The sequence below is a fragment of the Rattus norvegicus genome, chromosome 15 (assembly GCF_036323735.1).
Source record: "Rattus norvegicus strain BN/NHsdMcwi chromosome 15, GRCr8, whole genome shotgun sequence".
Taxonomy (NCBI): Eukaryota; Metazoa; Chordata; class Mammalia; order Rodentia; family Muridae; genus Rattus; species Rattus norvegicus.
Genome location: NC_086033.1, coordinates 52,593,392 through 52,619,213, shown reverse-complemented (window position 1 = coordinate 52,619,213; position 25,822 = coordinate 52,593,392). Strand labels below are relative to the sequence as shown.

The window sequence follows — 25,822 nt, the reverse complement described above, 5'->3', positions numbered from 1 at the left end:
CCTACGAAGTAAATTAGTCCTAGAAATTTTAAGAGACAAAAGAGTAGATGACTGGTCACCATGGTTCTACATGGTGAGAAGAATAGGGAGTGATATATTAGAAATCATGAGGTCTCCCGTGGGGTTTCCTACAGGACATGGAGCATTCCATGAGGCATATGACTTCTTAGGTGTGTGTGGAGTCCTACGGTGTATGGAACTTTCTCTATCACTCAGATGATCACTGTCACTGTCGACTCACCAAGAATCTTCTGAAAAAATCATCACTTTACACAGCTTTCTGAATGTCCGGTCTCTGTTAGGTCCCTTCATTAGATAGACAGCTTTCCAAAGTGAGGGAGGGATTCTGCCTCCTTCATCTCTCCTCAACAATAACCAACATCACGTTAGGCACTTGGTAAAAGTTTGACTTGGAAATGCCAGCTGAATAAATCAGAGAAGTTAAATGGGTCCAATCCTCTTCAGACCTAACAAGATGGCTGGAGAGTGGAACTCCTCATTCCACACCTGTAGATGCCCACCACCCTAGTTGTTCTGTTAGACAGCATGATTCCCAAGAACTGTGATCTCTAGTGACAGATAGCTAGTGTACTGATGACCTACCACAACCTCCCTTGATTCACCAATAAGGCTAAGCAGAGTCACACAGGACAAGCTTCTGAAGCATGCAGTCACCACTACTTCCAGAGGTGGTGTAGACACAAAGGCAGAAGCACAGCACCATTGTGAGCCTCTTCCTGCAGATTTGGTCCCTCCCTGCAGTGCTAACAGCTACCACACCTGCTCTTCTGCTCTAAGTGACGCTCAGCACCTTATCATTCCCCGTTGGCCCAGACGGCACAGCAGCCAAGAAGCAAGGCGGAGATGACAGCTCCAAAGCTGAATGCCCAGACCACCTTTCTTGCCTCTTTCCTCAAAATAAAGTTAAATACCCTGCAAACATTTCAACATAAAGTCACAAATCACTCTTTAGAGGTCGTGTTGAGGGCTGAAAAATTGTAGAATGGGCTGAGAAGATGGCTCACTAAAGTGTCAGTCCTACAAGTGAGGAGACATGGGTTTCAGTACCCAGAGCTCATGTAAAAGATTGGTGTGGCCATGCAAATATAATCCAGCAGAGCAGACAGTTGGATCATTGGGAGATACTGGCCAACCAATGTGGCCACTTGGTAAACCCCAGGTTCAATAAAAGATCCTTTCTCAAAAAATAAGGTAGAGCTTCCTGGTTACTGCTGCTGCAGAGAGCCCCTGGGCAGCACCCCACGAGCGAACCTGAGCCTCGGGACCACAGGTAAGACCAAATTTTCTGCTGCAAGAAAGCTGCCTGGTGAGCTTGGGACACACGGAAGCAGAATTTCTCTAGGACCGGGCACGTTCTGTGTTTACCGGAAGTCCCACACCCGCGGATCCCGACCCGCAGCAGCTCTCTGCTCCCAGACCCGGTGAGAGAGAGACCCAACCGCCTGCTCAGGTGGGCACTCCTGAGGCTGCAGAGCGGAAGAGACCACCAACACTGCTCACCCCTGCCCACATCCCTGGCCCAAGGGGAAACTGTATAAGGCCCCTGGGCTCCCGTGGGGGAGGGCCCAGGAGCGGCAGGACACCTGCCAGAGACACCTCCGGACCCTGAAGGAAACAGACCGGATAAACAGTTCTCTGCACCCAAATCCCGTGGGAGAGAGAGCTAAACCGTCAGAGAGGCAGAAAAGCCTGGGAAACCAGAAGAGACTGCTCCCTGCACACACATCTCGGACGCCAGAGGAAAAAGCCAAAGACCATCTGGAACCCTGGTGCACTGAAGCTCCCGGAAGGGGTGGCACATGTCTTCCTGGTTGCTGCCGCTGCAGAGAGCCCCTGGGCAGCACCCCACGAGCGAACCTGAGCCTCGGGACCACAGGTAAGACCAAATTTTCTGCTGCAAGAAAGCTGCCTGGTGAACTCAAGACACAGGCCCACAGGAACAGCTGAAGACGTGTAGAGAGGAAAAACTACACGCCCGAAAGCAGAACACTCTGTCCCCATAACTGACTGAAAGAGAGGAAAACAGGTCTACAGCACTCCTGACAAACAGGCTTATAGGACAGTAAGCCACTGTCAGAAATAGCAGAACAAAGTAACACTAGAGATAATCTGATGGCGAGAGGCAAGTGCAGGAACCCAAGCAACAGAAAACAAGACTACATGCCATCATCGGAGCCCAATTCTCCCACCAAAACAAACATGGAATATCCAAACACACCAGAAAAGCAAGATCTAGTTTCAAAATCATATTTGATCATGATGCTGGAGGACTTCAAGAAAGACATGAACACACTTAGGGAAACACAGGAAAACATTAATAAACAAGTAGAAGCCTACAGAGAGGAATCGCAAAAATCCCTGAAAGAATTCCAGGAAAACACAATCAAACAGTTGAAGGAATTAAAAATGGAAATAGAAGCAATCAAGAAAGAACACATGGAAACAACCCTGGATATAGAAAACCAAAAGAAGAGACAAGGAGCTGTAGATACAAGCTTCACCAACAGAATACAAGAGATGGAAGAGAGAATCTCAGGAGCAGAAGATTCCATAGAAATCATTGATTCAACTGTCAAAGATAATGTAAAGCGGAAAAAGCTACTGGTCCAAAACATACAGGAAATCCAGGACTCAATGAGAAGATCAAACCTAAGGATAATAGGTATAGAAGAGAGTGAAGACTCCCAGCTCAAAGGACCAGTAAATATCTTCAACAAAATCATAGAAGAAAACTTCCCTAACCTAAAAAAAGAGATACCCATAGACATACAAGAAGCCTACAGAACTCCAAATAGATTGGACCAGAAAAGAAACACCTCCCGTCACATAATTGTCAAAACACCAAACGCACAAAATAAAGAAAGAATATTAAAAGCAGTAAGGGAAAAAGGTCAAGTAACATATAAAGGGAGACCTATCAGAATCACACCAGACTTCTCGCCAGAAACTATGAAGGCCAGAAGATCCTAGACTGATGTCATACAGACCCTAAGAGAACACAAATGCCAGCCCAGGTTACTGTATCCAGCAAAACTCTCAATTAACATTGATGGAGAAACCAAGATATTCCATGACAAAACCAAATTTACACAATATCTTTCTACAAATCCAGCACTACAAAGGATAATAAATGGTAAAGCCCAACATAAGGAGGCAAGCTATACCCTAGAAGAAGCAAGAAACTAATCGTCTTGGCAACAAAACAAAGAGAATGAAAGCACACAAACATAACCTCACATCCAAATACGAATATAACAGGAAGCAATAATCACTATTCCTTAATATCTCTCAATATCAATGGCCTCAACTCCCCAATAAAAAGACATAGATTAACAAATTGGATACACAACGAGGACCCTGCATTCTGCTGCCTACAGGAAACACACCTCAGAGACAAAGACAGACACTACCTCAGAGTGAAAGGCTGGAAAACAACTTTCCAAGCAAATGGTCAGAAGAAGCAAGCTGGAGTAGCCATTCTAATATCAAATAAAATCAATTTTCAACTAAAAGTCATCAAAAAAGATAAGGAAGGACACTTCATATTCATCAAAGGAAAAATCAACCAAGATGAACTCTCAATCCTAAATATCTATGCCCCAAATACAAGGGCACCTACATACGTAAAAGAAACCTTACTAAAGCTCAAAACACACATTGCACCTCACACAATAATAGTGGGAGATTTCAACACCCCACTCTCATCAATGGACAGATCATGGAAACAGAAATTAAACAGTGATGTCAACAGACTAAGAGAAGTCATGAGCCAAATGGACTTAACAGATATTTATAGAATATTCTATCCTAAAGCAAAAGGATATACCTTCTTCTCAGCTCCTCATGGTACTTTCTCCAAAATTGACCATATAATTGGTCAAAAAACGGGCCTCAACAGGTACAGAAAGATAGAAATAATCCCATGCGTACAATCGGACCACCACGGCCTAAAACTGGTCTTCAATAACAATAAGGGAAGAATGCCCACATATACGTGGAAATTGAACAATGCTCTACTCAATGATAACCTGGTCAAGGAAGAAATAAAGAAAGAAATTAAAAACTTTTTAGAATTTAATGAAAATGAAGATACAACATACTCAAACTTATGGGACACAATGAAAGCTGTGCTAAGAGGAAAACTCACAGCGCTGAGTGCCTGCAGAAAGAAACAGGAAAGAGCATATGTCAGCAGCTTGACAGCACACCTAAAAGCTCTAGAACAAAAAGAAGCAAATACACCCAGGAGGAGTAAAAGGCAGGAAATAATCAAACTCAGAGCTGAAATCAACCAAGTAGAAACAAAAAGGACCATAGAAAGAATCAACAGAACCAAAAGTTGGTTCTTTGAGAAAATCAACAAGATAGATAAACCCTTAGCCAGACTAACCAGAGGACACAGAGAGTGTGTCCAAATTAACAAAATCAGAAATGAAAAGGGAGACATAACTACAGATTCGGAGGAAATTCAAAAAATCATCAGATCTTACTATAAAAACCTATATTCAACAAAATTTGAAAATCTTCAGGAAATGGACAATTTCCTAGACAGATACCAGGTATCGAAGTTAAATCAGGAACAGATAAACCAGTTAAACAACCCCATAACTCCTAAGGAAATAGAAGCAGTCATTAAAGGTCTCCCAACCAAAAAGAGCCCAGGTCCAGACGGGTTTAGTGCAGAATTCTATCAAACCTTCAGAGAAGACCTCATACCAATATTATCCAAACTATTCCACAAAATTGAAACAGATGGAGCCCTACCGAATTCCTTCTACGAAGCCACAATTACTCTTATACCTAAACCACACAAAGACACAACAAAGAAAGAGAACTTCAGACCAATTTCCCTTATGAATATCGACGCAAAAATACTCAATAAAATTCTGGCAAACCGAATTCAAGAGCACATCAAAACAATCATCCACCATGATCAAGTAGGCTTCATCCCAGGCATGCAGGGATGGTTTAATATACGGAAAACCATCAACGTGATCCATTATATAAACAAACTGAAAGAACAGAACCACATGATCATTTCATTAGATGCTGAGAAAGCATTTGACAAAATTCAACACCCCTTCATGATAAAAGTCCTGGAAAGAATAGGAATTCAAGGCCCATACCTGAACATAGTAAAAGCCATATACAGCAAACCAGTTGCTAACATTAAACTAAATGGAGAGAAACTTGAAGCAATCCCACTAAAATCAGGGACTAGACAAGGCTGCCCACTCTCTCCCTACTTATTCAATATAGTTCTTGAAGTTCTAGCCAGAGCAATCAGACAACAAAAGGAGATCAAAAGGATACAGATCGGAAAAGAAGAGGTCAAAATATCACTATTTGCAGATGACATGATAGTATATTTAAGTGACCCCAAAAATTCCACCAGAGAACTACTAAAGCTGATAAACAACTTCAGCAAAGTGGCTGGGTATAAAATTAACTCAAATAAATCAGTTGCCTTCCTCTATACAAAAGAGAAACAAGCCGAGAAAGAAATTAGGGAAACGACACCCTTCATAATAGACCCAAATAATATAAAGTACCTCGGTGTGACTTTAACCAAGCAAGTAAAAGATCTGTACAATAAGAACTTCAAGACACTGAGGAAAGAAATAGAAGAAGACCTCAGAAGATGGAAAGATCTCCCATGCTCATGGATTGGCAGGATTAATATAGTAAAAATGGCCATTTTACCAAAAGCAATCTACAGATTCAATGCAATCCCCATCAAAATACCAATCCAATTCTTCAAAGAGTTAGACAGAACAATTTGCAAATTCATCTGGAATAACAAAAAACCCAGGATAGCTAAAGCTATCCTCAACAATAAAAGGACTTCAGGGGGAATCACTATCCCTGAACTCAAGCAGTATTACAGAGCAATAGTGATAAAAACTGCATGGTATTGGTACAGAGACAGACAGATAGACCAATGGAATAGAATTGAAGACCCAGAAATGAACCCACACACCTATGGTCACTTAATTTTTGACAAAGGAGCCAAAACCATCCAATGGAAAAAAGATAGCATTTTCAGCAAATGGTGCTGGTTCAACTGGAGGGCAACATGTAGAAGAATGCAGATCGATCCATGCTTATCACCCTGTACAAAGCTTAAGTCCAAGTGGATCAAGGACCTCCACATCAAACCAGACACACTCAAACTAATAGAAGAAAAACTAGGGAAGCATCTGGAACACATGGGCACTGGAAAAAATTTCCTGAACAAAACACCAATGGCTTATGCTCTAAGATCAAGAATCGACAAATGGGATCTCATAAAACTGCAAAGCTTCTGTAAGGCAAAGGACACTGTGGTTAGGACAAAACGGCAACCAACAGATTGGGAAAAGATCTTTACCAATCCTACAACAGATAGAGGCCTTATATCCAAAATATACAAAGAACTCAAGAAGTTAGACCGCAGGGAAACAAATAACCCTATTAAAAAATGGGGTTCAGAATTAGCGCGACAGACAGAGCAAACATGACGAAGTTAACACAGTGGCTTTGGGGACTGGCTCTCCTGGGCTCTGCATGGGCTGCCCTGACCATGGGAGCTCTGGGTCTGGAGCTACCTTTACCCTGCCGGGAGGTCCTGTGGCCACTGCCTGCCTATCTGCTGGTGTCCGCTGGCTGCTATGCCCTGGGCACTGTGGGCTATCGCGTAGCTACATTTCACGACTGCGAGGACGCCGCCCGAGAGCTGCAGAGCCAGATCCTGGAGGCCCGAGCTGATTTAGCCCGCAAGGGCCTGCGCTTCTGACACCTGAATCCATTCCAGTTTGGACATCTTTCCCCATTAAAATGCAGTTTTATTTTCTAAAAAAAAAAAAAAAAAAAAAAAAAAATGGGGTTCAGAGCTAAACAAAGAATTCACAGCTGAGGAATGCCGAATGGCTGAGAAACACCTAAAGAAATGTTCAACATCTTTAGTCATAAGGGAAATGCAAATCAAAACAACCCTGAGATTTCACCTCACACCAGTGCGATTGGCTAAGATCAAAAACTCAGGTGACAGCAGATGCTGGCGAGGATGTGGAGAAAGAGGAACACTCCTCCATTGTTGGTGGGATTGCAGACTGGTAAAACCATTCTGGAAATCAGTCTGGAGGTTCCTCAGAAAATTGGACATTGAACTGCCTGAGGATCCAGCTATACCTCTCTTGGGCATATACCCAAAAGATGCCTCAACATATAAAAGAGACACGTGCTCCACTATGTTCATCGCAGCCTTATTTATAATAGCCAGAAAATGGAAAGAACCCAGATGCCCTTCAACAGAGGAATGGATACAGAAAATGTGGTACATCTACACAATGGAATATTACTCAGCTATCAAAAACAACGAGTTTATGAAATTCGTAGGCAAATGGTTGGAACTGGAAAATATCATCCTGAGTGAGCTAACCCAATCACAGAAAGACATACATGGTATGCACTCATTGATAAGTGGCTATTAGCCCAAATGCTTGAATTACCCTAGATCCCTAGAACAAACGAATCTCAAGACGGATGATCAAAATGTGAATGCTTCACTCCTTCTTTAAATGAGGAAAAAGAATACCCTTGGCAGGGAAGGGAGAGGCAAAGATTAAAACAGAGACTGAAGGAACACCCATTCAGAGCCTGCCCCACATGTGGCCCATACATATACAGCCACCCAATTAGACAAGATGGATGAAGCAAAGAAGTGCAGACCGACAGGAGCCGAATGTAGATCGCTCCTGAGAGACACAGCCAGAATACAGCAAATACAGAGGCGAATGCCAGCAGCAAACCACTGAACTGAGAATAGGTCCCCTATTGAAGGAATCAGAGAAAGAACTGAAAGAGCTTGAAGGGGCTCGAGACCCCAAAAGTACAACAATGCCAAGCAACCAGAGCTTCCAGGGACTAAGCCACTACCTAAAGACTATACATGGACTGACCCTGGACTCTGACCCCATGGGTAGCAATGAATATCCTAGTAAGAGCACCAGTGGAAGGGGAAGCCCTGGGTCCTGCTAAGACTGAACCCCCAGTGAACTAGTCTATGGGGGGAGGGCGGCAATGGGGGGAGGGTTGGGAGGGGAACACCCATAAGGAAGGGGAGGGGGGAGGGGGATGTTTGCCCGGAAACCGGGAAAGGGAATAACACTCGAAATGTATATAAGAAATACTCAAGTTAATAAAAAATAAAAAATAAAAAAAAATGTAAAAAAAAAAATAAGGTAGAGAGTCATTGAGGGAGGAACTCAACATCTACCTCTGATCTACACACACACACACACACACACACACACACACACACACACACACACACACTGAATAATAACACCATGGTTGCCTAGGTTTTATTTTCTCATATACACCAGAGTAGTTACTAGAGTCCTAGATCCCAGACCACCATGTGTGCATTTAGAATTTTAAAAGAGAATAGTGTCTAGGAAGGGAAGAGCCTGATGGGGACTTAACCGAGAAACCCAGAACACCCATATCCAATATCAATAGCAATGGCAACGTGGAAATATCCAGTGCCCCACAACAGTGTCACTAGTGTGACCCCAGCAAGCTAGCTGCCCATGGCCATGTCAGGAAGCAAGTTTTGTCACCCTGCACCAACCTTTGTCCTCTTCCATCTAAGTGATACATTTCAAGCTCTTCTAGCCCCTGGTCACCTTAACTTTCTATTGAAGATCTGTGTCTCCCTCCACACTCCTCTGGAAGCAGAACCCAGGTTGATTTTTTTCTTTGGTTTTTGTTTCAGTTTTATTCTTATTGTGGCACACATAGTGTGTGCATGCATATGTCTATGTGTCTGTGTGTGGGGGGGGTGTTCAATGTGTATGTGTATGTGTGTGTGCATGTGTGTGTGTGTGTGTAAGAGAGTGTGTAAGGGCATATGTGTGAATGCAGATAGAGGCTGAAGTTTGATGACATGTGTCTTTCTCTGTCTCTCTCCACCTTATTCATTGAAGCAGGGTTTCTCAGTTGAATCCAGGGCTCACTGATTTGCTACTCATGATGGCCAGCTTGATCCAGATAGGGTTGCCTATCTCTGCACTCTGAAGCCTGAAATTTCCAGAAGGTCACTGCACCCAGCCAGCATTTATTTAGGTGTCCAGTCCCCATGCTTGAGTGACAAGTCCGCATGGCCTCCACTATTCTCTGTTCTCCCTCCTCTGTGCCCTGCCTACAAATCTGAACAGACAGGATACCCACACTGCAGCTGTTGCACAGACATTCTGCAGCTCAGTTAGGTTATCAATACTCCTTTCCATGTAGCCACATTATCTTTCAGAATCCCCAGCTGGAGAATCAAAGGGAATATCTCAAAGCATCCTTCTTTCCCAGAACAAGCATGTGTCCCATGGCGTTAGGATTAGAACTTCTCAAACAACAGACTGATATTGTCCAGAAACTTCTGCAGCACCAAGCCTGGGTCTGCCTCTGGGTCCCTTCCGGCAGTCTCCCCCCAGCAAACTTTTCTTCCACATCAATTCACTTCCTCTTAGAAAAGTATCTCCTGCTGCCGGATCCCTGTTTTCAGTTTACCAAACATGTTTACAACATTTCTGAGCCCCAGATGTAGACATGGCTGGAGAATTTACCCCTATAAAACTTCTAGCTATCTTGCAGATAAGAGGATAAAAATGTGGACTGCAAAGTCATCACAATTCCTTGAACAAATATTGGTCTGTCTCATGTGGTGGCCACCTGGACACCTGCTATAGGTTTTGTTTATGGGCTTCTTCTTCTGAAGATCCTTCGGAGTACAGTCTTAGACACAAGGTCAGTGCTCAGTCTCTACTTGTGAAGCTCTTTTGAGATTTTTGAGGCAGGACAAGGGCAACTGGGGACAGCACCTGCTCCAGAAAGCTCCAGAGAAGGATTTGCTCCACCTCATGGGTTCAGCCTCCAAGTTCATTTTGAGATATTTAATTGCAGCAATAAAGTAGATTAGCTGCTTCACACTGTTGGCATAAATGAGAACTTCTTTCTTTTGTATTAACCCTGCCATGTCAGTCCTAACAGCAAAGCTCAAATGGGTGTTTAGACACATATCCTCTAAGCGGCTCACCCCAAGTGGCTAAAACTAGATAAAGCAAGACCAGAAAACCCAGGGAGGCTTCTTTCCTTAAATGTCGATATGTGGACAACAAAGCTGATGATCTCACTTGGATCCATGAATATCTTCAAGGATCTAGACGCGCATGCACAGGCACGCACACACGCACACGCACACACACACATATACGTACACACATATACGTACACACAAAGAGAGAAAGAGAGACAGACAGACAGACAGACAGAGAGGGTGGGAGGGAAGGAGGGACAGGGAGAGAGAGAGGGAGAGGGAAAGGGAGAGGGAGAGGGAGAGGGAGAGGGAGAGGGAGAGGGAGAGGGAGAGGGAGAGGGAGAGGGAGAGGGAGAGGGAGAGGGAGAGGGAGAGAGACTCACACATACTGCCCTGGTCTTGTCCCTCAGTATCAAAGCAATGATTCTCAAAATAGGACCCACCAACAAAGGATACAAAATCAACCCAGGAGCTTATTCAATGAAAAGACTTCTAGGTTCCTCTGAGATCCCAAATCAATGTGGCCAGAAAGCCACGTGTTTGTTACACGATGCAGAAAATTCAGTTTTGCGTCACACATTTAGCAATTATAATCTATGCTCTCCTTTTTGTAAATGGAGAGGGTGGTGATGGTGATGATAGCAAGGACAACAATGGGAAAACAAAGATAAGACAGTGATAGCATTGATTAAAGACCCAGATGCCTGAATATTTACTCAGTAACTTGTGGTTATTAATGATCTTATATTATTTCATTTAATTCTCACAACAATTTTATAATCACAAACCCATTCACAAACAAGAGCTGAGATTTACAGAGAAGTCAGACTTCCCAACTCAGCCAAGCTCTTGCTCTGCGTTGTCTTCCAGAAATAACACACTTGCATGAATCAATTCACACAGCCTGTCCCACCTCCCCAGAAACCACAACTGAGGAGTCTCTGGCCAGACCTGAACAGTCTCAGCTCAGAGCCAGAGAATCATCTGCTGAAGGACAAAATGAATGACCTTGAAACATGTTCTACCCATCCAGGAAGAGCATAGGCTCCTGAGCCAACTGCTAGATACCCAGTATAGACTCTGAATGCCCATCGGCCCCAGCTCATCAGAACTACTGCCCAACAACCAGGAGACCTGGGGCTTGCTATGACTATGCAACCTGACATAAGTATGACCCCTGTACAATGCTATTTTGTTAAGACTAAATGGACAGGCCATTGGGTGATGCTTGGTTGATAAAATACTTGCTGTGAAAACATGGATATCTGAGCTAAATCCCCTGAACTCACATAAAAAGCCAGATGTGAAGAGACACGCCTGCAATCCAATGTCACAGAGCTCCAGGTGCAAGTGAAAGATCACACCAAAAAATAAAAAGTAGACTGAGAAATGGTTCTCAGTATTGACCTTTTTCCTCCACATATATGTCAATGTCTATGCATGTACACCTAAACACACACACAGACACACACACATACACACACACACATGCACATGCACACACACACACAATTTAAATGGACAAAATATATGTAAATGTTCTTCACAGTTATAAAATACACCATGGTCTTTGCTGTCTTTGATAACAATAATACAACCAGGTTTCCAGTCCCATCTCTTCCCTCCTTCCATTTTTTCTTGCCTCTTTCTGGCCTAGGTGCCACCACATCTGTCTAAACAAGAAGCTAGGGCCCAGCATCTCAGCTGAGAATGGGTAGCTGTAATTTACGAGCTGGATTTTTCCTCCACACTTTTTAACAGTTCAGAAAGGCAAGTCACGGCAATAAATTGTGTACAGAAAGGACGGCATGTCACCAAAGGGACCATTACCTCCTTAGAAGTCAAGCAACAGAGATTAGAATGGAAATTATTTGGGATCTTCATCACTTGGCTGAAATTGTTCAAGGCTCAGCAATTCACTGAGGTTTGCAACTGGGTCATTGGTTTTAGTTGTGTGTGTGTGTGTGTGTGTGTGTGTGTGTGTGTGTGTGTGTGTGTGTGTGTGTACATCTTTTGTTGATATTCAAAATTAAAAGGAAAACAAACCACTTCACATTCTATGGGCCTAAGATTGCTCCAATGACATGGGTCTGGTATTCTTGACCTAATTTCATCTGGCTAAGCCTTTTCTGGACACCAGGAGTTCTTCATAAAGCATTACAGGAGGAAGGAGAGAATCGCTTTCTCAAAGGCCAGAGTAGCTATATCCCAGGGCAGACAACCTGGAGAGGGAAGGCATCTTTAGACAAGAGACCTTTCATTAGTTATTACCTAGACTCTAACAGTTCCTGGAAACACAAAGGACCTTTACCTTTCCTAGGGAGCTAGTTGTCCAGTCCCATCTGCTAGACTCCTGGGTCAGGAAAGACAGGAATATGTAAGAACAAGAATAAAGGCTACCCTTAAGTAAGGGCATCCTATGTGCCAGACACTGTGGTAAAATTTCATGTGCACTGCCTTACAGGATCATAGAAAGGCCCTATGAACCCAGACTCTACTGTTATTGTCCCCATTTAGTACATGAGCCAACTGAGGCTTACAATGGTTCTATGACTTACTTAAGATCACAGAATATATCAGAAGTGTGCCGAGATTGTTTTGGGATTTTGTTTTGTTTTTATATTCTTGCCTTGACACATACACAAGAGAAACAGCTTTTAAAAGAAGAGACTTATTTTGGATCATACTTCCCAAGGTTTCAAGCTATGGTTACCAGCATCATTGTTTTTAAGCCTGTGGTGAGGCAAGATGTTCTAACCAAGGGATAGTAGTCAAGAATCAGAGAGAGACAAACAAGAAGGAGAAAGGGTTAACAAGAACCCACTGGAATGTGTCCCCAGTGTGACCTATTGCCTACTGCGAGGCTACACCAATGAAAGTCTCTAGGGTTTTCCAAAGGAGTGCCACTAGTTGGGATCCAAGTTTGCTACACATGAGCCCATGGTGGAAGTTTTGTATGTGAAACATAATAACATGGGAGCTTCCATTCATATTCAACATTTCCCTGAGAACCACACCCTTGACCTTTGCCATCTGTGCCTGTTATACATGACTTGGCTCCCAGAGAGTGTAGACCTACTGTACAGAGTTTAAAACTCAAGTTATGAAGCTGCGTTATGTAGCCAATACCTGCCTACTGTTTAGATTCACTATACCTCAGAGTGGCTCAGTTTCCCTATTCACAAATCAGTTATAGTCCTCCAGACAGAAACTCAATGGGGGCATAAGTGGCATGTGTGCCTCCAGGTGCAAGTATGCAGGCACATACATGTGAGTGAGGAGGAACCAAGCTGATCTCCTTCCATCAAGAACCCACTTCCAAGATAAGTAACACGTCCCTGTGATAGTGACATCATTTCATACAAGAAGGTGGACCCTTCAGGACCTCATCATTTCTTCTTTCTCAAACTCTATTAATTACAGCTGAAATTTCCAACACATGAACTCTGGGAGTCACATCCAAACCATAACATGCTTCTAATCACTCCAAGAATAAGGCTCTAGCCTTGACCTCTCAGCAGGCCACACTATCCCAAGGAAACTGTGACACCCATCCAACAGTAGGCTCCTTCTCTGGGTAGGATTTCTGCCTTCAGCTCCTGCCCACAACAAACATTCCTCCCTCACACCCTTTACTCGACTGTATGGTCCTAAGAGAGTCCTGGGCACAGAAGCCTCCAAAAACCTCCCTTTTTGCACCAGCCAATATCACTGTGTAGAACACTCTAGGGTCAGCTTGTAGTCTAAATAATTTAGTCCTAAGGCCTCTTGTGGTCATTTGAAATTATTAAGGGTTACTAGAAGTGCAGACTAGAGACACTGGAGACTTTCATCACTTCCTGTCCCTCAGAAATAGGAAAGGAAGCTGAGGGTAACTCATTGCTTAGAGAAGAGAAGGAGGGAAGAGGACTGAGGTAAGTGTGCAGGCCCAGAGAAAGTTGGGAGCAGTAAAGTAGGCCAGAGGGTCTGGGCTGAAGACATGTGATTAGTATCACTAATCATTTCACCAGCTTAAAATAGGCTCACTCCTCTGAGACCGTCTTCCCAGGGTCAGCAGCTTCTGATTAACCCAGGTTGTTGCTGAACTGCAAGGTAGAAAAAGACAATGATGAGGCTGGGGGTGGGGGAAGGGGGTGTCCCACCAGAACAGCAAGCAATGAGGTCCTAGAGCAACTCCCTAGTTTCCTTCAGCACCCTGTTCTTTCCAGGGACCACTGGACCCCAAATTCACTGCCCAGCTGCCCAGAACAGAATTAGCTCGTCCCCCTCCCCTTCCCAGAGAGCAGAACCAAGCAAGTCAGGGAGGTAATTGGCAGGGCTTGGGGCCAGCCCCAGGGGGATGGTGATTGGGAGAGGCTCCTGTCTTCAGCACGTCACCCTCACTTACCCTCAGGGTTTGCCTGGAGTATTCTCTGCAACGGCCTCACATCTGCTCCCAGAACAGCAACTCCAGTGATTCAAAACACGCAGCTCTCTGCTCAGGCCCTTGTCATCTCTCAGCCTCCAGACTAGACAGTCCCCTTCCCTCCTCCTGTAAGTCACTTGTTCAACATGGTTGTTTAGAAAGGGGGCGGGAGTGGGAAGGTGCAGGGGCAGAGGCCCAGAATTACAGCAGAAGTTAATTGCCTGGGTGGCAGCAGGCCAAAGCAGGGACATGTCAGCCTCAGAAACTGACCTGGTTCTCCACTGAAGGTCATTATGGGAACAGCAGCATCAGTGTCTTCATCCCAGAAGGCCACATGAAAGATGACAAGTTAGCTGGCCCGTGTGCAACTCAGCCTCCAATGTGGCAGTGGGCATCTCTGATGGCCGTGGGCACCGTCCTCCTTTTAAAGGCCACCTTCACTGATGAGTACTGTTAATTGGTAGCTGTGGGACTACACAGGAGACAACATTTCCCAAAACATGTTCACACAGAGGCCCCCAAACCCCTCTTCTTCTCAACCCCATCCTGCCCCATATTTCAAGTCCCATCAATCCTGCATCTTCCCCTGCACTACATCACAGCAGCTCACGTAGCAAGTGACCAGCCAGGACATAACATCATGCCTAACAAGACAGAGTCACAGAGCTAACAACATCAGCTGGTATCGGGCAAAGACCATGCTGAGTGTCCAACTGCCCTGGGAAGATTGTGAGTCTCCTTGTCCAGGCCTCTGTGTGTGTGAGTCAATGCCTTAATGTGAAGATGAAGATTGGGAGTAGTAAAATGATCAGTGACCCCCAAGATCTACCAATAGACAGGCAGCAAAATGTCCAGTAAGTAAAGAAAGGACCCTGGTACTGGCCCTAGAGGCTCATGGTGAACAAGATTTAGAATGGAACCCTAACAGCCATACTCAAAGAAAGACCAAAGGTGGAAAAGTATCATTAAAACCACTTCCCTCTCTGATCTGTAACCCAAGGTCAGAACTTGAGAGAAGAGACACCAGGAATACAAAATCAGGTGACCAGATAGTGTATAGCATAAGAACACCAAAGCCAGGAAGTCTGGGAGCACGTTCAGTACTCTCTGTCCTGTGTCCCCACTCCCTCCATTCCAGGGAGCTTAGACAAGGAATACCCATCATGCAGCCTTGTCCACTTCAGCCCTGGGGAGGCACTGTCAAGCAGCCTTAATCAGCACCTACCTAGAGCTCCAATCAGCTGCCTTCTGACCACGCCAAGGCATAAGAATGTCCTGGCAGCCCATAAGGCAGCTGGCAGCAACTGGGATCCCACAAAAGCATCTTACTCTGCCCTGAAAAGCCCCACTCTTGCATTCTCTTGGTGCATCAACATGATTTTTGTCCTCTGAGATCACTGCTGGGGAGAATGGCCAGCCCAGATGTTGCCACCCAGGATCCGAGAACAATCAGGCCACTGTCATCCAACTCACCACTGACAGACAATCCCATGTGTTCACCCATCAAGTATGTAATATACTTCCCCCACTCTTCTCTGTAGCTCTAATTGCTGATGGACAATGTGTATCCCACTGGCCAGGGTGAATTTCTAAACATTCCATCCTGACCAATGAAGGATTTATCACGGCCTTTGGGCCTGACTTCCTGTGAGTCTACTTCAGGACCAAAACAGCAGGATACAACTGCAATGGCCTCAGTCTGTCAGTGAGTACATTACAGTGGCCCAGCACTAATCAAAGATGAAAGTCAAAGCCATTTGTCTTTAAGGGATGGGAGTGGGATTGTCTAACATTAGTTATTGGGTCAAATACTGAGGACAACACTTAAAATAGTAGACAGTAGACTGGTAGAGGTAGACACAAACAGATAGAATGCTAAGTAAGTAAGCAATGCTGTGTGTGTCCATCTGAAAAGTCAGAGACATCATCACAGAGCAAGTACCTGGATCTTAAAGCATGAAGGCATCTTTAGTGTCACAAGGATCAGTCATTGGCAAGAATTTCAGATGGAGCCAGCACTAGGAAAAGCACTTTGCACATCCTGTATGTTAACCTGCACAACAGTCCCAAGCGGTGGGCACTTTCCTCACTGTGCATTTACAAAGGAGGAAAGGAAGCCTTGAGCTATAGATTCCCAAGTCACAGTGATATCAGAGTACACTGGGACTTGAACCTAAACAGTGTGACTCCAGGTGTGACATTCTTAGTCAGGATGCCATGTCACTCTCCCGAGTGAGAAGCCAGAGCATTGCAGTTACAGCTGCTAGGTGAGGAACCTGAGGAGAAGGGAAAGGTATGTGCAAAGACACGGGGGTGTGATCTCAAAGACAAGGTGTGAGTCCTTGGAACCTACCAGTAGTCAGGCACAGTGAGGACAGGATAATGTCCTGGTTGCTTAGAAGTAGTGGGGTGTGTTGAGGGCAGGAGCTGCTGATTCTAGAGAGCAGGTGGCACTAGATCATGAAAGATCATGGACAATGGACTAAGACTTAGACGAATGGGCACTCAGTAAGAAGCTGGGCATTCAAGTGGAGAAACAGCATGGTGAGCTTAGGTTAACAGGAGGCAAGGGTAGAGACCGGGACATCAATAAGGAAACTATAGCCAGGAAGAGCAGAATAACTAGGGACAAAGTTTCAATCATTGATGGATTATGGAGAAAGAGGACAAAATTCAGGAGTCTAGCACTTTCAGAGGCTGACCAGCAGGTTCTGGCCAAGGCAGACCAAAAGGGCTAGTGAGAAGACATGAAGTTCCAGCCACAAGAAATGTGAAAGAATGGGACAGAAGAGCCTGGGAGAAGGCCAGGAATCAGTAGTGCCATAGGGAGATCAGGGTCAGAAAAAAGAAAAATGGTGGGTTTATGGGGTGATAAGGGGTGACAAAGGATGTCAGAAAAGGCTGTTAAGGTATAAACCACAAACAGGAAACATGAAGGATCATGGACAGCTTTTGCCTTTCACATGGTAGATTGAAGGAGGACTATTTTCATTTCAGATGACTCAAAGTTGTACGATAGATTATGTATAAGGAACCGACAGACACTCTACATAGCTTAAGAATCAGAACATGGATAGAAAGTGCTGCATATCCCAGGCTCCTCCCTGGTAACCTCCCTTTGGGAAAGTTTCACAGATGGAATAGGTTACACAAGTGTAAGGCACATAGAGGATGGTATACATGCAAGAGGGGACAGAACAGAATAGGGTTTGAACAACATAGAAGAGGAAACAGACACAACATTCTTCACCCTGAGCCAGGAGGCTGGAGATGAGAGCTGTTGGAGAGTTAGACAAAATGGAAGATACTGAGAACTAGAAGTTAAGGGACCACTTGCCAGGTGACCTGTCTTCTCTTCAGTAGGGTAACAATAATAGTAAGTGGGTCAGTAATGAGGTTAGGACCGAAGGAGAGCCAACTGACCAGAGACTGGAAAGATTGGTTGCCAAACAGAGCCAGCAACCTGCCTGCTAACCCACAGTGGCTCCTTCTACCCAACTGTGCTATTCTCTCGGAGGGTTCTCAATGAGCCAGGTGCGGAGGAGTATTGACAGGTAGCTGGACCAACATCAAAGTGTGAAAACAAGCTAGTGGGTCTAGTCCAGCTAGACTGCATCCAAGTTGGTGAAGCGGCTGTTAAGAATTGTGTTGGACGGGTACATCATGGGATCTTGGCCTGACATGGATGGAAATAGGACCTGCCTAAGGCCAAGGAGCAGGATCCAGGGACTACAGCACTGAATGAGGTCACATATCAGATAAGACAGTAAAGCACTCTGAGGTAAGTGTCAAATGAACTGTGTAAAGTGCTAAATGAGTTTGCATCTGACTTTGACACCTATCAGCTGTGCAGCCTCAGGCAGATTTTTTAACATCTCTGAACCCACCACGAACCCATTCCTAACAACCCCCTCTCTAAGGGTGTTGTCACCCAAGGCCCCAAGGAGAGAACTGTGAAAGTTCATTGTAAGCTATGTGCAAATGTCAGCTGTGATGTGTCAGGCAAGGGAGGTCAAGGGAGTCAGCAGGTTTCAGGCAGGATTAAAACAAAGCAAGTCACTCTCCTAGTCCTTCCTGAGGCTGCCTTTCGCTTTCTGCCCTTGTCCTTCCCAGATCTTATTTGGTTGGTTTCTGACCAATCTTTAAAACCTACTGGAGTCAATTTGAATTCTAATCAGATCCTCCAAGGTGCCCCCTCCAGCCTCAGCTGGGTGTCATCTATGAAATTAATGAGCGTGCTCTCTGTTTCATTGTCTAGTTCATTGCTGGAAACATTAAATAACCCAGAGCTCCAGACATAGAATTGCTTCAGATAGCCTCTCACAGGTCTCCGGGGTTGTTTGTTTGCTTGTTTCCTTTGAGTCAGGTCTTTTCCCTCCTAAATTTTAGCCATCACCACAGTCACTATTCACACAGAGAGACAATCTCATCAATTTCCTCAAATTCATCCTACTTATGCCTCCAAACCTTGATCCTGGCCTCTGCCCGGGGTCCACCTTCTTTGGGCCTCTGAGACATTATCACCCAGCCCGTGAAGTTTAGTATATATGTTAGTGTGTTTAAGTCAACTAGTAAAATGCCTTACATGGAGTAATTTATAAATAACAAAGATGCATTGCTCACAGTTTGAGAGACTATTACATTCAACATGATGCCAATAGCTTGGTGTCTGTTGGCACCTTCTGCGTGTCTTTCCATGTCCCTCTCGAAAGCTGTGATAGTGAATCTTGATTGCCAACTTGATTGGGTGGAGCAGTGCCTAGGAATTTAAGAGTCCACACCTCAAGATGTGTCTGGAAGGGTGTTTGTGGGGAGAATTAAGTATAGAGCCACTCTGAATTCAGGCTATGTCATTTATTCCATGGGCTGAAACTGGGGGTTGGAGAAAATCAGCCATGTTTCTTAATCTCGGCTCCTTGCTTGCCATGAAGTTACAGGCCTCTTCTGTCATGCATCCCACTGCCATGATGCTGTCCTTATCTCAGGACTTAAGAGATGGGGCTAGGGAGCCAAACCTCTGAACCAGTGATTCCAATAGACTCTTCCTCCTTTTAACTGGTATTAACTCAGGTATTTGAGCCCCCTAACACGAAAATTTTTCATACAGCCATTAATCCTACACATAAGGCTGGAGAGAAATTACCCACCTTCCAAAGGTTCCACTTCATGATAGTATTTTTCTTGGAGAGGATTAGATTTCAATGTAAGAATTAGACAGGAGTATGCAGACCATATCAGGACGTGTCCAAGCTGTAAGTGCATACCCAACAATTTACCACTAAAGAAAGATTCTTGGAGGTAACTGCTGGAAATGTCTTACATGCAACCCAGATCTTTCTCCACCCTACTTTACCTAAAGGCAAGTTCTAAGATCCAGATCCTGGAGATAGTACCTCTCTCCAACCTCTTGGCATTTCCTTTCTTCTGTTCCCTCTTCCTGAGTCACAAGAACTCCACTCAACTTCTGTGAACTACCAACAAAGTGTTGGGCATTGGCACGTTGCCATTAATGTGATCTTGCCTGTGTTTCTGGATCTTCCATCTAAATTCTTCCCTGTCTTTTCTGGTGTCCTCAATCATTCTCTAGCCTTAGATCTTACTGAACAAGTCCTCCAGACTTCTTCCCCTATGCCCTGCATAACGATTTCTTCCACTGTTGATTTCCATCTGAATTCTGGCTCCTGGGTCACCCCTGGCTCTTCTGATAATTTCAGTCACCTTCTTGATCCTTATTCATGTCTCTCCATCTCTCTATTTCTCTGTCCTATGCCTAACCAAGCAGTCTCTCTGTTATTTATCTTAACCCTCTACCCATATTTTGCCACAGCTAACCCTAGTTCAATTTTTTTTCCTTCTTGACTACCTCCAACTATTGAGTTACCTTTTACCTACATTTAGGGAGTCTTTTGTGACTCTGGTCTTTGATGCCAAAGGTCTATGGATTTGGCATTTGAATAAGACACTGATCTCCAGATTCTGGTGTCCCCATTAGTACTTCACCTCTCAAGACAGAAGATTTAAGTCTCTTCTTGGGAAGACCAGGAAGCATAGCTAATCATCCTCAAGAAGGTTCAGATCCAGGTTCCTTAGTGTCTTTTATTCATCAATCATTCACAGCAATGACTAGAGTTTACTTGACATGTTGTTAGGCACCAGGAATCCAGATGTTTTTAAGCTACACTCTAATGTGGGAGATTCATGAAGATAAAGACATGATATCCAAGATTGTAGATAAAACATAAAAGAAAGAAATTTATTTATTTATTCTTGGGGGACACGGTGTCAAGAATAGTTCACATTATTGTCACACTGGGATACACAAAGAAACATTCTACCTTATCCTATAGAGCACACATTTGTAGAGGGGTATGTGAGTGTGTGTGTGTGTGTGTGTGTGTGTGTGTGCGTGTGCGCGCGCGCATATGTGTGCACGAGTGCGCACATGCGCACGCATTCATGCACATGCATGCATGTATGTATGCCCACATCTAGGTACATACCATTGTGTGTATGCAAGCGTATGTCAGCCACTGTGACAGTAGTTGGTATAAATGCCTTCAAGGACATCATAGAAAATCCAGAAAAGGAAGAACTGAAAGCTCCCAGGGTGATCTCACAGTCCTTCAGTTTCCCAACTTCAGCAACACCCTCTATGCTACTGCCCCCATCCACCCTATGCCAGACCTTAGCAACATTTCAGGCTTCTCTAAAGCTTTCCTTCATTCCATTGTTCTCATCTTGATTGATATAACAGTCCCATGAGTGATCTCCTTGCCTCCAGCTCTACCCTCTTCCAACTGGCTCTCCACATTGAATCTTTCTCTCCTTCCATGGTTCCCAATGCCCTATGCCTAGCAAAACTCTCTATGCTACCAGTTTAGACCCTGCTTATACTTTAGCCTGTGTTCATCACTCTTGCCTAAAGCCCAGATTCAATATTCTACCCACATTATACAGCTCTCTCCCATTCCATCTCCCTCTGTGTTTCTGCTTCTTCCTGTGACAGCTCTGACCAGGTGAACCCATAACCAATCGTTTGCCCTCTGCCTAGCTTCCTCTGCCCTCTTCCAGCCCCACCTTGACAAGCACAAAGCATGCTCATGTATTTTGGTCATCTTGTCCCACTGGAGTGCCACCGGGGAGAAGGCAGACGTCATGTCTGCATAGGAAATACATCAGTCATTGTTGAGTAAGAGGGGCTCAGTTATGGAAGAAGACACATCACTTAGTAAGGCTCTGTCTTCAGCATTCTCACACGAAACTCATCATTTTGAATTTTCTTCTAAAAAAAGAATAACAGTAAACTTGCTGTGAGAGGTGAAGAGGACTTTGGGAGCCTTTGTGTTCACATCTCTAACATCACCTGAAGAATCTGAGACATGGAAGAAATTGAATCACCTAATGCTGCAACAGGAACAGCCATGGCCATCATCACAATCACTGTTCTAGTACGAGCTAGTTTGTGCTACACCCCCCATCATCCACATAACTCGGCACATAACTTAGCAAAAGCACTTTCTCATCTACTTTCTTATGGAAGTCCTACTCGATCCTGCATTGATTAGTCAGCTACATTTCCATTTTATTGATCAGAAAACTGAGGCACAGAAAGATGAAGTCACAACTTCCTAGCATAAAGGAATCCCCCCCTTGGAATTCAGAGAACACACACACACACACACACACACACACACACACACACACACACACACACACACACACAGTACCTAGCCATTGGCATTTCACTCAAATAGGGTCAGGTGCCAACAAGGAGCAGAATAATGTGGCCAACATCAGGTTACCATAGCAACATATCTCCAGAGTGCAGATTGGATAGTGACCCAAGAGACCATCAAGACAAAAACCCTCCTGCTTTCATCTCAAGCAGAGCCCATGCAGTGTCCCGTGCTAACAGACTAGACAGGCATCCACAGTTCTCAAACTTGTCAGTGCTCAAAGTCAGGGCCTGACTTTACTTAAGAAAATTATTTTTCCTGCAGTCTCATGGGCAGTGGACTATGTCTTGTCTTTTAAAAATGAGTTTGGGAAACCAGAACTGACCTGACACATCCCTCTAGTTTCCCTATGCCCTCTTAAACATTCTGCCAAAACTAATATCTTTATTCCAAAAACCTTCAATTCACGTAGGGCAAGCAGCTTCTGCCTGTGCTGTACGGAGCGTACACTTCAGTCTTTATATTACCCAGAGGAATGAGCTGCTATTATGAAATCATTAAATTAATAACTTGGTAATATAGGCAGATATATAAAACAATCTGTTCATAGAACAAAAGAAATTACTACGTTCCAAACATTCATAATTTAATTTAACAGCAAATTAAAGTAGCATACATAATTTTAGCCTCAAAATGTCAATAGAATTATGTAAATACAGCACCAAGTCCTGGGTTGTATGTGCACGCACGCACATGCATGTGTAGGGTTGTGGGTGTGAGCGGAGGGCAGGGGGTGGGCCTGACATTTCCCTCCTGTAGGTCTCTCTTCTTCACAACACAGAAGCAATTGACAGGAATAGATGAGGTGCCCAGCTTTTAATTAAGAATTTATTAAACATTCAAAGAGCTGTGGAGGAAAAAGCCAGCAAGGCATTCCGCTGGCTGCTAAGGCTGGGTGCTGAGCAAACAATAAGAGTGACAGAGAAGAAGAATCCAACAGGGGGCTTCGCATGCCTCCCTGGGGAGGGCAAGCATCAGGCACCACTGGATTTCAACCATGCTGTTTGTAAGAATCTACGACATTTATAACTGTGGAGACGAAGCCACAACACACAAACTATTAGCTGAGTATCGTGCATGACCAAGATAAGGAAACTATCCTTAACACTTGGCAAGAATGAGCCATCACTGTAACAGCTCTGAGGGTGGGTCAAGGTACCAAGTAACCGGTGAGACTGAAGTCCATTCTAGACAATTCAAAGGTATCTGTTATTTGTACATCAATGGTCCTGGGGCTTTATGTCACTTTATGAGCCTCTCACATAAATGTCTTTATCTTTATTTTTGAAATTATAATATTGTATTTCGCCCTACCTTTCCTCCGTACAAATCCTCCTATATATCTCTTCATACTCTCCTTCAAATTCATGGCCACATTTTTTCACAAATTGTTATTGCATGCATATATGTATATACATATATATTCCTAAATAGAATTTGTTTGGTCCATATAATGTTACTGGTATGTATGTTTTCAGGGCTGACCATTTGGCACTGGACAACCACTTGGTTGTGGTCTTCCCTGAGGATGACCACCTTTCCTGGACCCAGCTTTCCTCAATGGCCTTTAGTTTCTTGTTGAGGCCTCATGGGCTTTTCCCCATCCACTTTGGCAGGTCCACTGGGGTCCTCCATGTGCAGCTCACATTTGGGCAGACTTTCTGTTGTCTACTCTGATGTTATAGGAAACACGATCTCACTCACAGCAAACCCCCTGGCTGTTACACTCTTACCACCCCCTTTCCTATAATGTTCCCTGAGCCTTAAGCATGGAAATGGTTAGGAGATGTATTCACTGGGACTGAGATCCACAACTCTGGGTTTTGATTAGTGGTGGGGTTTTTTGGAGTACTCTCCATCTGCTGCAAATATACTCCCCACAGATACAGCCTATCGCTGTTGCTCTCTGTTGCCCCTGACAGGCATAAGGCAAGTTCCTATGGCTGAGGACATCATGCACTTCAGAAACAGAACTCAAAGACACCTGAGCTGGAACTGACATGAATGTCTCCTCCCTGCTGACCCGAAGATGCTGTGCAAGATTCCAAAGGAAGGAGGCAACCAATGGTTCTCCACAGCTGTGCCTGTGAATCACATAAACTAGCCTGGCAGGATAATCCTAAGGGCACAATAGAGGCACACATGCTTTGGTGGTGGCCAATGGCTCCATAATTGGATTTAAGACCTGCTCAACAACAGGGAGGCCATGCCTGGTGCTGCAAACCTAACTTCTCAGTACTCGTAAAATCATAGTTATTGAAAGAAAATCTGTAACCACTAGCTTACTAAGCCAGCATAATTCTTAACAACGATCTAGAAACATTTATCCTTATACCCACAGGGAAGTATAGTCTTCATCCCTCATCAAGGAAACTGCAGAAGTTCTTACTCGCCCCTTTCCTGTGGTCAGAAAATTGAAAGCCTCATTCTCAATGTGCAGAGTCAATGATGGGACCTTTAAGGGGTGAGGAGGACATGAGGATAGAGCTGCTGTGGATTACAGAGGCAATGGCTTGGACATTTCGTGAGGGCTTTCCTGATGAAAAGGAAAGAGTCTGGCCTCCTTCCACGTATTCGCATACTTTTCCAACCCTTGCCACAGGTGATACACAGAAAGGGCTTTTAGCAAAAACAAAGTCCTTGACTTTGAACTCTTCAGATTCCAGAACTTTAAGAATGTAGGTTTGGGTTTGTTTTTTGAATAAATGATTGAGTCTGCGTAACCCTGTAAAATAATACAGAAGCTGGACACTGACCCTTATCACAGCAGAAGGGCAGAACGTGCTGCTCACTAAGCAGACTCTGCCTCCACTCCAGGAAGTAGCACATTTTTTAATTAATCAATTTACTTTACATCACAAGCACAGATTCTCCCCCCCTCCTCCCAATCTTCCCCTCAGCTCCCCCCCAGCCACTCCTCCTCCCTTTCTCTTCAGAAAACAAAAGGTTCTCACTGATATTAACCACCCTTGGCATATCTTGTTGCAATAGGACTAGGAGCATCTTCTCCTAATTAGGCTACACAAGACAGCCAGGTTAGGGAAAGGCAGGCAACAGGGTCAGGGACAGTCCCTGCTCCCACTGTTACGAGTCTCACATAAAGACCAAGATGTACAACCATTGCATATGTGCAGTGGGCCTAGGTCAGTCCCAAGTATGCTCCCTGGTCAGCGGTTTGGTCTCTGTGGGCCCCTAAGGGCCCAGGTTAGTTGCTTCTGTAGGTTTTCTTGTGGTGTTCTTGAACCTGCTAGTTTCTACAATCCTTCTGCCCTCTCTTCCACAGGAATCTCCAAGCTCTTCCTAATGTTTGACTGTAGGTCTCTGCATCTGTTTGCATCACTTGCTGGGTTAAGCTTCTAACACATCTTTCCATGCTAAGAATTGCTTTCAAAGGTAGTGGGTATCACTCTATTCACAATAGCTAAGAACTAGAAATAATCTCAATGCCTTTTAACAGATGAATGATAGTAAACACGAGGTATATCTACTCTATGGAATACTAGTCAACTGTAAAGAAAAGTGAAATGAAGAAATTTGGAAGCAAATGGATGGAACTAAAAGAGATTATATTGAGTGAGATAGCCTGGA

At 44.3% G+C, this 25,822-nt stretch overlaps 1 long non-coding RNA gene and 1 pseudogene across 1 annotated transcript; one reads left to right on the top strand and one right to left on the bottom strand.

Moving 5' to 3' along the window:
- Window positions 6,494–6,857, top strand: Dpm3-ps1 (dolichyl-phosphate mannosyltransferase polypeptide 3, pseudogene 1; annotated as a pseudogene).
- On the bottom strand, window positions 12,047–15,016 carry LOC134482147 (uncharacterized). Its single transcript, XR_010058199.1, has 2 exons — window positions 14,481–15,016; window positions 12,047–14,178 (listed from the first exon to the last, which is right to left on the bottom strand). It is a non-coding gene; the product is annotated as an uncharacterized LOC134482147 (long non-coding RNA).
- Between the last annotated feature and the right edge of the window lie 10,806 nt (window positions 15,017–25,822).